This window comes from Bubalus kerabau, chromosome X (assembly GCF_029407905.1).
Source record: "Bubalus kerabau isolate K-KA32 ecotype Philippines breed swamp buffalo chromosome X, PCC_UOA_SB_1v2, whole genome shotgun sequence".
Lineage (NCBI taxonomy): Eukaryota > Metazoa > Chordata > Mammalia > Artiodactyla > Bovidae > Bubalus > Bubalus kerabau.
The window spans coordinates 11,190,340-11,204,400 of record NC_073647.1 but is presented as its reverse complement, the minus strand read 5'-3'; the positions used below and the strand labels follow the sequence as shown (position 1 = coordinate 11,204,400).

The window sequence follows — 14,061 nt, the reverse complement described above, 5'->3', positions numbered from 1 at the left end:
ATAGATCAATATACTTGTTTTGGCATGACCAGAAATTCTCTGCCTTCAGGACAATTTACATGGGAAGCAAAATCATAATCAGAGTACCAATGTGTTAAATCACAATGAGAAATTTCACAGGAACTGAAATCTATGAAGTCTTTATGGCCAACATATTGTCTCCTTCTAGGCAGATGAATATGGAAAGTCAAATCACAACTGTGGGACCTTTAGCAAGGCATCTAAACATGAAACCTGATGAGCTTTGAATCAGGTCAAGGTGAGTTACATGAAATGCGTATTTAATCACATATAACTAAGATAGACTAAAGTATCTCAAGTAAAGAGAGATCTTGCAATGGGAATAATACACTTGTTTCAACTTTCTATATTCATTATCATAATAGAGATGGAGAGTCTTGCTAATGCAATTAGAATGCAAAACTCTTTGGCTAAGGTATTTTGTCCCCTGGACAGTGTTTGAATGGGCAGTGTCAAAGGTCAATATTTGTTCATCGATTATCATATTTCCCTTTCTGTCTGATCAGCTCCACTTCTTACAAATTATGCCTGTAGCCATATTAATAAACTTAATCAGGTTAAGGTCTAACCCTACTGGCCTATAAAAATTCAGTTTCTTGAAAATGATTTTGCTAATTATTTTTCTAATTTATTATGTGTTTTCTTATGAATTCTGAAGACAATCTTTATTGCCCTCATTTCCATGTTCTTGTGTGTATATGTGAGGGATGAAGTCCTCATTGTAGGCTCTTATATGAAGTATGTACTGCTGATCACCAGTGATTATTCAATTAAGATGCATTTTGGCTTAGCTTCATAAACTATGGAAAATACAGGTTGCACATACATTGTTCTTCCAATAGTGGGGAATGGATTTTCACTGAATCATCCACACATTTGTTGACAGATGTCTAGTGGCTCAGTTGCTAGGTGTGCATGGTACTTCAGCAGCCCAGACTAGTGGGGAAAGAGAAGCAGCTTGCGATATGGCAATGTCAAGGCCTAAGATGAATTACCCACCTGTAGACCTGCACTCTGGGACGGGACCCAAAAGTCAAGGTTATCTCAGGCAATGCAATTTGGCTCCATTGGTGGTCAGCATAATGATGATCTCTTTGGTGGAACTTGGCAATAGTACAGAAGTTAATGACACTTCGAGTCAGGAGACAAGGCTCTAGTTTGAGGCATCTTTCAGGGTTGAAGCAGGTCTTCAGGCTGTAGCTGAAAGTACTGAGATAAAATTCAGTACCTAAGTGAAAAAAGGTTGGCAATTGTTCAATGAGGAATCAGGATCCCACTTACATAAGCCTGAAGTTCACGTGGTGTCTGGGAAGTATTACTTAGCACCTACCTGCCCACCCTCAGGAGCAGGGATAGACTAGATGAATTGAAGGTTACACTTTAAACTTACATGCCATGATCTTCCTGAGAGTTTAGAGAATAGAATTAAGGAAGGGCTTTGAGAGTCCCAACATTATTCAGCTATTTCTGATAAGATGAACTCCCTGGTATGATTGGAATTATACGGAGAACATTGCTACTTTCTGAGAGTATCTTAAAGAAGTTTTTTTTTAGATGAAACTAATTTATAATGGGATTCAAAAAGCATAGATGAGCTTCAGATGACAGTGAGAAAAACAATTTTTTATATAATATGGTAACTTCTGATTAGAGATGTTCGGCTTCTATGGTGAGAGGAAATAGAGGTTTGAGTGGCCTAAAAGGTCGCGTATGTCTGGAGTTGGTTTAGGGAACTATTATCTCCATGGCTACAAGAGTATTCAGCAGCAGAATGCTAATAGTAAAGAGATAGTCTGAGATTTCTTTGCTCTTCAAATGTATTTCTTGAACTGAATCTAAATTGATCAAAAGCATTTTTTAACAAAATCCTTCTTCAGGTGTTGACTTTGATTACTATTTCTCTTTATTTAAAAATCATGAGTTCAACTGTCAGTTCTGTTTTTATGTCTACTAAATCAATATTTCTAACCTCCCTCTACTGGTTTTAAATCCCCCAAATATCTCTACTGTTCACTGAACATCTCTACTTGGATATCATATGGTACCCTCAAATTTCACAGATATAAAAGTGAACTACCTTCCTCCCTTTCCTTGCTGTATTTCCCATTTCTGAATATTATGTCAATGAATCACAGGCTCAGATTATCAGGGTCTTTTGTTTTGGACCATGTTGTGTGGCATGTGGGACCTTAGTTTTCCAACCAGGTATCAAATCTGCGCCTCCTGAAGTGGGAATTTGGAGTCTTAACCACTGAACTACCAGGGAAGTCCCAGACCACCAGAGTTTCTAATAGTTTTCCTTAAGTTACATAGCTGACAAATGGCAAAACTAGACCCAGAATCCAGATCTTCTGATTTCAAATCCTGAATGTTGTAGTGGATTGGACTAGATTTCAGATGATCAAATCCGTGAGTCTGACAATCAAGGCCCTTTACACTTCAGTCCTTAAGCTACCTTTCCAATATTACCTCCCACCACTTCCTATTCTCCTTTTAGTTTAACAATTTTTAAATGGGGTGTTCCATTTCCATGCCTTTGTTTGCACTATTCACATGGGATGTCTTCCCTCATACCTACAACCAATCTGGTTTGATCTTCATAGACCAGCACAAAAATAATCCTCTACCAACCATTTTCTAACTTACCTTGATTAGAAGTGCCCACTCCGTCCAGTGAATGTTCATAGCAACTTATCTATACATCACTCATGGCACTTATTACTTTTCACCTTGTATTGTTTATTCATCATTTACTGAGCACCCATCATGTGCCATCTTTAATTAAAATGTGGGCACACCTCAGTGAGCAGGCTGACTAATACCACTGGTTTTATGGGATTCATTGTCTAGTCAGGGAAGAAAGATGAGTTAAAAAAAAACTCAGGGAAGAAAGATAAGTTAAAAAACAATTGCCATAGACTATAGGGTCATGGAGTCATAAACAGCAGGTGGATGGATGCTAGAGGAGGTTGTCTTACCAGGACTAGGAATGGTAGGGACGATCAGGAAAGGCCTCTTGGATGACATGACACTGTAGCTTCTTTAGGACAGGGTCCTTGCTTGATTAGTGTTTTCCTGCAGAACCTCCAGTCGTGTGCTGTGTACTGAGGAGGCTCTCTATGGCATTGTAGTTTCTTTTGGGGGGGCTACTTCCTTATTTTAACATAGTCAGTTATACTTTCCAGTAGTTATGTATGGATGTGAGAGTTGGAACATAAAGAAGGCTGAGCATCAAAGAATTGATACTTTCAAACTGTGGAGCTAGAGAAGACTCTTGAAAGTCTCTTGGACAGCAAGGAGATCAAACCAGTCAATCCTAAAGGAAATAAACCCTAAATAGTCATGGGAAGGACTTGGGCTGAAGCTTCAATATTTGGTCACCTGATGTGAAGAGTCAACTCATTGGAAAAGACCCTGATGCTGGGAAAGATTTGAGGGCAGGAGAAGAAGGGGACAACAGAGGATGAGATGGTTGGATGGCATTACTGATTTAATGGACATGAGTTTGAGCAAACTCTGGGAGATAGTTAAGGACAGGGAAGCCTGATGTGCTGCAGCTCATGGCATCACAAAAAGTTGGACATGACTTAACGAGTGAATAACAAAGTTATACTTCATTCTTTCCCTGCTATTGGAAGTGCAGTTATGATTAAAACTTGACAATCCATGTCTAATGATAGATTGAAAACTCTGAGTTAAGGTCTTTCCTAAACAGGTTTTCCCCTTTCACATGTGTCCTACACTTAAATGGCAATGCATATGACCACATCAGTTCAGTTCAGTTGCTCAGTCATGTCTGATTCTTTGTGACCCCATTGACTGCAGAACTCCAGGCTTCCCTGTCCATCACCATCCCTTGTAGCTTGCTCAAACTCATGTCCATCAGGTCGGTGAAGCCATCCAACCATCTTATCCTCTGTCATTCCCTTCTCCTCCTACCCTCAATCTTTCCCAGCATCAGGATCTTTTCCACTGACTAAGTTCTTCGCATCAGGTGGTCAAAGTATTGGAGCTTCAGCTTCAGCATCAGTCCTTCCAATGAAGACTCAGGACTTATTTCCTTTAGGATGGACTGCTTGGATCTCCATGCAGTCCAAGGGACTCTCAAGAGTCTTCTCCAACACCACAGTTCAAAAGCATCAATTCTTCGGCACTCAGCTTTCTTTATACTCCAACTCTCACATCCTTACATGACTACTGGAAAAATCATAGCTTTGACTAGACAGACCTTTGTTGGCAAAATAATGTTTCTGCTTTTAATATGTTGTCTAGGTTGGTCATAACTTTTCTTCCAAGGAACAAGAATCTTTTAATTTCATGGCTTCAGTCACCATATGCAGTGATTTTGGAGCCCAAGAAAATAAAACCTTTCACTGTTTCCATTGTTTCCCCATCTATTTGCCATGAAGCGATGGGACTAGATGTCATGATCTTAGCTTTTTAAATGTTGAGCTTTAAGGCAGCTTTATCACTCTCCTCTTTTACTTTCATCAAGAGGCTCTTTAGTTCCTCTTCACTTTCTGCCAAAAGGGTGGTGTCATCTGCATATCTGAGGTTATTGATATTTCTCCTGGCAATCTTGATTCCATCTTGTGCTTCATCCAACCTGGCATTGTGCATGATTTACTCTGCATATAATTTAAATAAACGGGGTTACAGTATACAGCCTTGTTGTACTCCTTTCCCAATTTGAATGTCTGTATATAATCAGCTCATAGATATGAGCTGATTTCACACAAGATAAAAAAACTCCATGAGGGAAGTTATTATTGCTGTTTTGTTCAGATTTGTGTCTCCAGGGTCTAGCAGAGTGCATGGCACTTAGTAGCCAATCAGTACATATTTGCTTAATGAACGAATAAATTTCCTAAATAGCCAAAATTTAATATAATTTCCTACCATTTACATTGAAGAATTTGTTTTATTTCTCTGCACTGGAATAAAAAGTGATGAGTGATGGGGAAATATTTTATAAGGAGAAATGTTTCTTCATAAGGGAGAAACATTGTTTTACCATAAAAGACAAAAGACTTACAGATATATATGTGTATTTATAGGCTCCTAACAGGTCTCCCTGCTTCTACTCCTGCTGCTCTGAAGTTTATTCTCAGCACAGCAGCCAGAGTGACCCTTTTAAAAATGTTAACTAAATCACGTTGCTTTCTTCTTAAAGCTCTTGATACACTGAGAGTGAAACCAACTTCCTTACCATGACCTATATATAGAACCTTCCATAAGCCTACCCCTTCTTACCTCTCTTCCTTTTGCTCATTCTGCTACAGCCACACTGGCTTTGTTCCTGACCCTTGAAACTGCCATGCTATTTTCCTTCTGAGAACCTTGGGATGCTCTTTCTTCTACATGGAATTCTCTTGCCCTGGATATTTTGCACAATCTGCTCCCTCCTCAAAAAGCCCTTGGGCTTCCCTGGTGGCACAGTGGTGAAGAATCCACCGGCCAGTGCAGGAGACATGGGTTCAATCCCTGGGTCAAGAAATCCCCTAGAAAAGGAAATGGCAACCCACTCCAGGATTCTTGCCTGGAGAATTCCATAGACAGAGGAGCCTGGTGGGCTATAGTCCATGGAGTCACAAAGAGTGGGACATGACTGAGCCACTTAACAACCAACCTACAACCAAAGAGCCCTCTCCTGCCACCCCATCTAAAGTAAACCTCATCATCTCTGCCACTATATCCTGTTACCTGGTTCCATTTTTAATAGCAATTATCATTATCTGAAATATTTGTTTACTTTGGAGGAGTCAGTCTCCTCTACTGAAATATGAGCTCCATCAGGGTAGAGATTTTTATTTGTTTTTCTCATTGTATTTTCAGCATTTAGAGTCTGTACACACTCATTAAGTATATATTGAATTAATGGCTATTTTATTATTATTTACATCAAAAGACTATAAGATTTTAGTGGCAGGAACCACTCCTATGTTCCTTTACTATTTTATTCCCAGTGCCTTGAAGGGTACTTAGGACATAGTGAATGATACTCAATAGGCATGTGTTGAATTGAACATAGTTATGTCCATAGATCGGAGAAGGCAATGGCACCCCACTCCAGTACTCTTGCCTGGAGAATCCCATGGATGGAGGAGCCTGGTAGGCTGCAGTCCATGGGGTCGCTGAGAGCCAGACACGACTGAGCGACTTCACTTTCACTTTTCACTTTCATGCATTGGAGAAGGAAATGGAAACCCACTCCAGTGTTCTTGCCTGGAGAATCCCAGGGACAGGGGAGCCTGGTGGGCTGCCGTCTCTGGGGTCGCATAGAGTTGGACACGATTGAAGCGACTTAGCAGCAGCAGCAGCAGCATGCCCATAGATGATAAGGATTAAATGAACTCCTGATTTCTTTTTAATGTTGCTGAGTCCTTTCTGAAATGATGAACTCTCCAGAGAACCCCCAGAATTTTAAACACATTTTTTTTTACAAATCTTTAATCTCTAACTAATGTGCAAAATATGATTAATTCCTTTTTCTACCCCAGCTTTGCCATGCTGTTCAATTTCTCCAACCTAAAACTAGTCATTTACCAAGCCATTTACCTTTATATGCCCATTGACACTCTCCTAATAACTGACCTCATTGCTTTTTGTTTGGACTTTACATAACATTTCTCCCTGACTCCTGACTTTCTCATCTCCTAGCAGGAGATTCAACATATAGGATGCCAGGTTAAGCTTCTGAGAGTTCAGATTTGATTACTCCTTTTCTTCATTCAAAAAACTCTCCAAGGCTGTGTTATTATAAATACCATCTCTACCTTTCATGCCTTTCCTAAAGGAGACACAAGACAAATGCTCAAGTAAATGGTCTTTCATATTAGGTACTCTAAGATGAGCTGAGTCTCAAGTCAAAATAAATCACAAATGTTTGCTGAATACAAAGCTCCCTGAGGACAGGGAATGTCTGTCTAGTTCCCTATTAACACCCAATTCCTAGCAAAGTTTTTGGCATAGTAGATACAAAATTAAAATGTGATAAATACTGAATGACCTAGAGAAGAAGAAGATAATATTCCGTCTCATATGCTTCTTGAAGACAGGAATTTCTTTAAAAATTTGTCCTTGTGTCCCTCATAGCCCTACATAGTAGATACTTAAGAATTATTTGTTAAATTTAATGGAAAACTTAGTGTCCCATAAACAATGTCATTACTTGATACTGATTATCTTTGAATTCAGTTTGTACTGGACCAGTATCATTAACCAGATGTAGATCTGAGGCAAAACTATGTATTGTTATTTTACTGACAGATTCAGGGAGAATGGAGTCAAAAAAGGCCAAACTGAGGGCTTCCTGGAGACAATTAAAATATCCTCATAAAGAAGATTTCCTGGAAACTACTCAAAGTCCAAATAAAATTCTCAGGAAGATGATCAGTTCAAAGAAACATTAGTTTTTCCTGTTGCTAACAAGTGAATCATTTCAATCAGTTATTTGTGGAGGGAGTTGGAACAACTTCATCTGGTGGCTTCTGAACCCTGTAACTTGGTTCACTGTTGTGATACAATGAAGTAAGAAAGAGAGCCTCATTGTGGAAGGGGTCAAAACTTACATGTTATTGTTGTTCAGTTGCTAAGTCATGTCCGACTCTTTGCGACACCGTGAACTGCACCACACCAGGCTTCCCTGTCCTTCACTATCTCCCGAAGTTTGCTCAAACTCATGTCCATTGAGTCAGTGATGCTATCTAACCATCTCATCCTCTGTTGTCCCCTTCTCCTGCCTTCATTCTTTTTTTTACAATAATATAACAATATTGTATTAGTTTTGCCAAATATTGAAATGAATCTGCCACAGGTATACATGTGTTCCCCATCCTGAACCCTCCTCCCTCCTCCCTCCCCATACCATCCCTCTGGGTCGTCCCAGTGCACCAGCCCCAAGCATCCAGTATCGTGCATTGAACCTGGACTGGCGACTTGTTTCATACATGATATTATACATGTTTCAGTGCCATTCTCCCAAATCTTCCCACCCTTTCCCTCTCCACAGAGTCCATAAGACTGATCTATACATCAGTGTCTCTTTTGCTGTCTCGTACACAGGGTTATTGTTACCATTATCAGAGAAATGCAAATCAAAACCACTATGAGGTACCATTTCACCCCAGTCAGAATGGCTGCGATCCAAAAGTCTACAAGCAATAAATGCTGGAGAGGGTGTGGAGAAAAGGGAACCCTCTTACACTGTTGGTGGGAATGCAAACTAGTACAGCCACTATGGAGAACAGTGTGGAGATTCCTTAAAAAACTGGAAATAGAACTGCCTTATGATCCAGCAATCCCACTGCTGGGCATACACACTGAGGAAACCAGAAGGGAAAGAGACACGTGTACCCCAATGTTCATCGCAGCACTGTTTATAATAGCCAGGACATGGAAGCAACCTAGATGTCCAACAGCAGATGAATGGATAAGAGAGCTGTGGTACATATACACAATGGAGTATTACTCAGCCATTAAAAAGAATACATTTGAATCAGTTCTAATGAGGTGGACGAAACTGGAGCCTATTATACAGAGTGAAGTAAGCCAGAAAGAAAAACTCTTGCCTTCATTCTTTACCAGCATCAGGGTCTTTTCCAATGAGTCAGCTCATCACATCAAGTGGTATTGGAGCTTCAGCATCAGTCCTTTCCATGAATATTCAGGGTTGATTTCCTCTAGGATTGACTGGTTTGGTCTCCTTGCTATCCAAGGGACTCGCAAGAGTCTTCTCCAGCACCACAGTTCCAAAGCATCAATTCTTTGGCTCTCAGCCTTCTTTATGGTCAGCTCTCCCATCTGTACATGACTACTGGAAAAATTGGTGTTATTTGATGTTCTTCTTCTGTTGTCTCTTGTGTTTTGTACTTTTGCATTTATTCTTCTGTGGTACCCCATGCAAGGTGGCAGACCCTCCAAGGTCAGGGCCTTTCCTTATATGTTCTTTCCAAATCCCAACTCACATAGGTCCAGGTCCTTAGAATTTGATGCAGAAAAGACGTAAGTCAAAGGTGTTAAGTGGTTGTTTTGGATTCAAGTATGACACACTTGCATTTTAATGGGTTTCTAAAAGCAAAGATTTTACCCAATAGAAAACCGTCATCAGAGGAGTTTTAAGTGCTAAGGCAGGTTAGGACACACCAGGACACTGCAGAGTGCCCCCTCTGACCCTGAGGACCAAATGCGGTTATATGAGCCAAGAGTCTCAGGAGAAGAACTGACATGTTCACTGCTTGTTGGGTTATTTGGGGATATCTTTAAAGCACTTGGAACTCATCAAAGACAAGTACTATTACTTGGAGCTAGAGGAGGTAGCTTGAAAGCAATAAAGTAGAAATACCACTTTATCCAGCAGGTGGTAAACATATGGAACCTATTACCTTTGGAAATGAGGCAGGCTGAAAATAGAAAAAGGGTCAAGAAGGGCTGAGAAAAAGATTTGATTTTTAGATCCACAGGGAAAGGTATAGATGTAGTGGGTCTAGTTCTCAGCTTTGTTAGGGGGTGTCATAGTTAACATCTTAGAAAATTCCTATTTGACTGGGTGATAGAACCAAGAATGGCATTTCTTATATTCTCATCTTAATTCTCTTGGAAGCTTCAGTCCTTTGCTTTGTCTCCCCTTTACAATCTACCCTATTTTTTTTTTTCTCTTTGCGCCTTCCCCTTCCAAATCCAGAGGCATTTCAAATAGTATCTCTTTCTCAAAATTCTGAACACCTAGAGCTGCACTGTCTAATATGGTAGCCAATAGATACACATAGCTACTTAAATTTAAATTTTAATCAACTTAAATGGGACTAATATTTTAGTTCCTCACTTGCACTAGAAAAATTTCAAGTGCTCAATGTTCCCATGTGTCTAGTGGCTAAGCTATTATAGTTCAGATCACAGATACTGCCATTATTACAGAAACTTCCATCAGATAATATTGAACTGCATTTCCATTGTCCTCTCTCCCAAAGGCCCAGACATTAATAAGTTTGACAACAGAAACATTTTTTCATATGTACTATACCAGGTACTGCACTCAGCTCTTTACATATATAATCTAATTTAATACCTTCAACATTCTTATGAACTGGATACCATTATCATCTTCATTTTATAGATGATGAACCCAAGTCTCAGAGAGGTTAAATAACTTGTCCAAAGCAACACAGCTAGTAACTGGTAGATCTGGGTCTGGAAACCAAGCCTGACTTCAAAGACCATGCTTTTAACCACTCTACTAGACTGTCTCCCATCACTTTCCCATTATTCCTTCATCTTGTAACCATCCTTCAAATGACAAGGAGGAAATAACATTGCTTGTGCAAAGACCCTGACATCCATCATGTTGTGAGCTCCACACATTCAACTTGAATATCCCCTTTCTCTTACCTACTACTCAGCTGTCTCTTCTTACTCACTTCTCCATTTCTCCTCTCCAATCCTGAAAGATGCATATTGTAAGAAATGATGGGCATTACTGATTTGTTCTTTCAAAGCAAACCACACAAACATTGCTCTAGGTCCAACTGCTTTTCCTTCAGAATCCTCTATGAGCAAAATCCTCTGAGAGAAGACAGGTAAAATAGAAGTCTTCCTGATAACAAGTAGTTTCATTGTTTGAGAAAAGAAAATGTGGCTATTTTGTAAGAATAAAAGAACTCTAACCTCCTTCATCCCAACTCTATGATCTACTCAGTATCCTGCATAAAACTAGAGCAAAAATGTCTATTTCACATCATCTGTCTGTCTGTATTCATCCGTATGTCTCTATTTTCAGTACATCCTCAAACATTCAATTACTGCAAAATAGCTATTTCACTCACAGATTTATCTCAAGTGTTTCCTAAACTGGTATGCTATGGGATAGTATTATGCAAGACGTTAAAATGTATTCTATAGAGATAAAGTCTTCAGTGATCAAATGTGCTTGGGAACTCCTGGATTAAAAATTCTAAGCAGATTTCTTTAAGATGGGACTTCTCAAAGTCTTGATGTAAACTGAGTTAAGCCACTTTCTTGCTCAAAATCATTTAATCCCTACCATAGTTCACAAAGCTGTACATAAGCTGGCCCTGCCTTCCTTTGAGCATCATCTGGTACCCTTCTTGCCCTTAACACTCTGCTACAGCCACATCAGCTTCTTTGCTGTTTCTTGAACACATCAAACTTTCTTGTTGTTGTTAAGTCGCTAAGTCATGTCTGGCTCTTTTGCAACCCCATGGACTGTAGCTCACCAGGCTACCACTGAGTCACCATGGACTGTAGCCTGCCAGGCTCCTCTGTCCAGGGGATTCTCCAGGCAAGAATACTGGAGTGGGTTGTCATTTTCTTCTCCAGGGGATCTCCCCAACTGAGGAATTGAACCTGGGTCTCCTGCATTGCAGGCAGATTTTTTACCGAATGAGCCATGAGGGAAGCCCACTGAGCAAGCAGGGAAGCCCAAACATTTTCTAGTCTCAGGGAATTTCCAGTATTCACCCATCTCTGTTGCTAACTCTTCCCCTCCTATCCCAATGGAAGAGCCATAAGTTTCAGATCAAATATCACCTCCTTGGAGAGTCCTTCCCTCGTGGTTCTAAGGTAGTTCCAATACATCTTCTTGCCATGTTCAACCTCACCCCAATGTCTTATTAAAAAATATGTATTATTAAAGAATCTGCCTGCAAATGCAGGAGAAGCAGATTTGGTCCATGAGTCAGGAAGATCCCCTGGAGAAGGGAACGGCGACCCACTTCAGTATTCTTGCTTGAAAAATCCCATGGAGAGAGGAGCCTGGTGGATTACAGTCCATGGGGTTGCAAGAGAGTGGGACCCTACTTAGTGACTAAACAACAACAGCAGCAAGGTGATCTCATTTATTTATTCACTGAGTTGAATATTTTCTGTCTCCCCAGCTGAAATGTTAGCTTCCTGAGGGCAGGGACCATATCTGCTTATTCACCATTCTATATGCAGATCCTGCAAGAGTACCTGAATAAACAGTGGTGCTCAATAAACAGTTGTGAATAATGATGGAAATTGTAAATGTTGGAAATTACTTAAATTGATTGAAATCATAAATAATATTCACTTATATAAAAAACATTATAAAAATTTCCCCAAACTAGTTTGAGAGTTCAACTTCCTCCTCCCAAACACACTGTAGAAAATCAACTCTGATTTCATGTTCTACAGTACACATGTTGAAAAATGAAGATCTAAAATTTTTTGAGGATTTACTCTTTCAGTTTTGGGAGTTAACATTTTCCCATAAAATTGATAGGAACTTGAACAATTTTTGCCAAAAAGCCGACACAGTGCATATCCACAAATAAAAGCCAGCAATTTATTTCCTATCTTCCCACTTTTCCACCCCCCACCCAATCAAGTGCTCAAAGTTTTTCCACAGAAAGTTGGCAGAGAGATAAAAAGAAAAACAATAAAAGAGACAGCAATAAATAGCTTTTTCTGGGGGCGATCTGGTAACAGACCCTATTAGGGACAAAGAAATAAAAACAGAAGGGTCATTCTACTCTCTCGAAATGTCAGTGAAATGAAACAGCAGTGCAGAGCATCCCTACCTGGAGACACATAAGAGGGGACTGTAACTAACAGGAATAGCAAGCCAGCACACCAACAGTTTTAATTTCATCTTGTGAACAGAAGGTGGCTAGACAGATGCGTGGTCCAATGTGATAATTACCAGTGTCTGCTTGGAATATAAACTTTCTTGTCTTCTGCTTCATTTTCTTTCTCACTGAATGGGTTTAAAGAGCCATTTTTGAGATTTTAGTTAGGCTTTCTGCCTTTCTGCCAAGGACACTCATTAAATATTTAATGAAATTCTGGAAGTTGACTTTTTATTAGGATATGCAAGCAAACTATGCAGTCATAGGTCAGAGAGACACCATACTAATCCAATGAGAGGGGTCTCTGACCAAATGCAATTACTAAACTAATGGTAATCTGATTTGTTGTAAAAGGAGGACCTCCGAATCTAGAAATTTTAATCCTGTGATGTTGACATCAATCCTTAGTGGAAATCTCTAATAGATTCATAAAGAAATCAATTGCAAATGCTGAGAAAAGGCAGTGGTGATCATGGGGACTCTCAGCATGCCTTCACTGAAGGTTAAGTTATGCTTAGTTAATCCCATTTCATTTGTTGAACAGTAAGAACAGGAATATCACAGTGATGGTATGTGGGCTCTAGCACTAGACTTCAGATTTAAAATCATAGCTTTACCACTTATTAGATGTGGGTTCTCAGGCATTTGACATTATCTCTCAGTTCTCCAGTTTTCTGATCTATAAAATCAAAATAGAAGTAGCACTTATTTAATAGCATTGTTGAGAGGGCAGGATGTGTTTATACATGTAAAACTTTTGAAACAGTGTCTAAGGACATTAGAGCAGTATCTAATAATTGATCAATAAGTATTAGCTACTATTATTTGGGTGCTTGGAATGTGAGTTGTATGGAAATAGTATTAGTAGTTTCCATACATGGTTGAATAACTCTAATGCAAGCATCCTAATGAATTTATGTCAATCAGAAAGGAAATTTCTAGTGGTATTCCGTTCATCGTTTTTATCAATGAAATGACTGAATGTATAGATGGCATGCCAATTAACTATGTAAATATTAACATTTTTATAGTTTTAAATAGAGGGATGGGGTGAAAATAATAATAGCTCATTTAATATGTACAAATTTCAAGTCTTAACTCTTGGGTTTACAATCAACCATATAAATGTAGAGTGCTGAAGATGTGGTCCAACAGGAGTTTTAATGTGTAAATCCTAGAGGGTTATTTGACTATATGCTCAAGATGAATCAACACTGATCAGCCAGGCTAATAGAGCCTTAGTCTACATTGATAAATATGTACTACACAAAGTAGGAGTGGTTTGTTGGCCCAGTGAATCCTTTGGTAACATTTCGTTTTGATGTTCTACCTTACGAAGCATTTTGACCACTGGACAACATTTTTTGAGGGTAGGAACTATGTTTCAGTCAGTGGTATAACTCCAAGATGCAGCATAGTACTTAGAATGTAGTAG

The 14,061-nt window shown here is 39.4% G+C and overlaps 1 long non-coding RNA gene across 11 annotated transcripts in view; it reads left to right on the top strand.

The window, feature by feature from the left end:
- LOC129639603 (uncharacterized) overlaps positions 1–14,061 on the top strand; it is a 206,896-nt gene that overhangs the window by 41,112 nt on the left and 151,723 nt on the right. For 8 of the 11 annotated variants that reach the window (XR_008708492.1, XR_008708495.1, XR_008708490.1 and 5 more), the window contains one exon: positions 170–259. The exons of 2 other annotated variants lie outside the window; for them this stretch is intronic. This is a non-coding gene — a long non-coding RNA (uncharacterized LOC129639603). Of the gene's footprint in view, positions 1–169; positions 260–7,290; positions 7,589–14,061 lie in introns of those variants that run through there. One more of the 11 variants, XR_008708491.1, reaches the window with a different exon arrangement.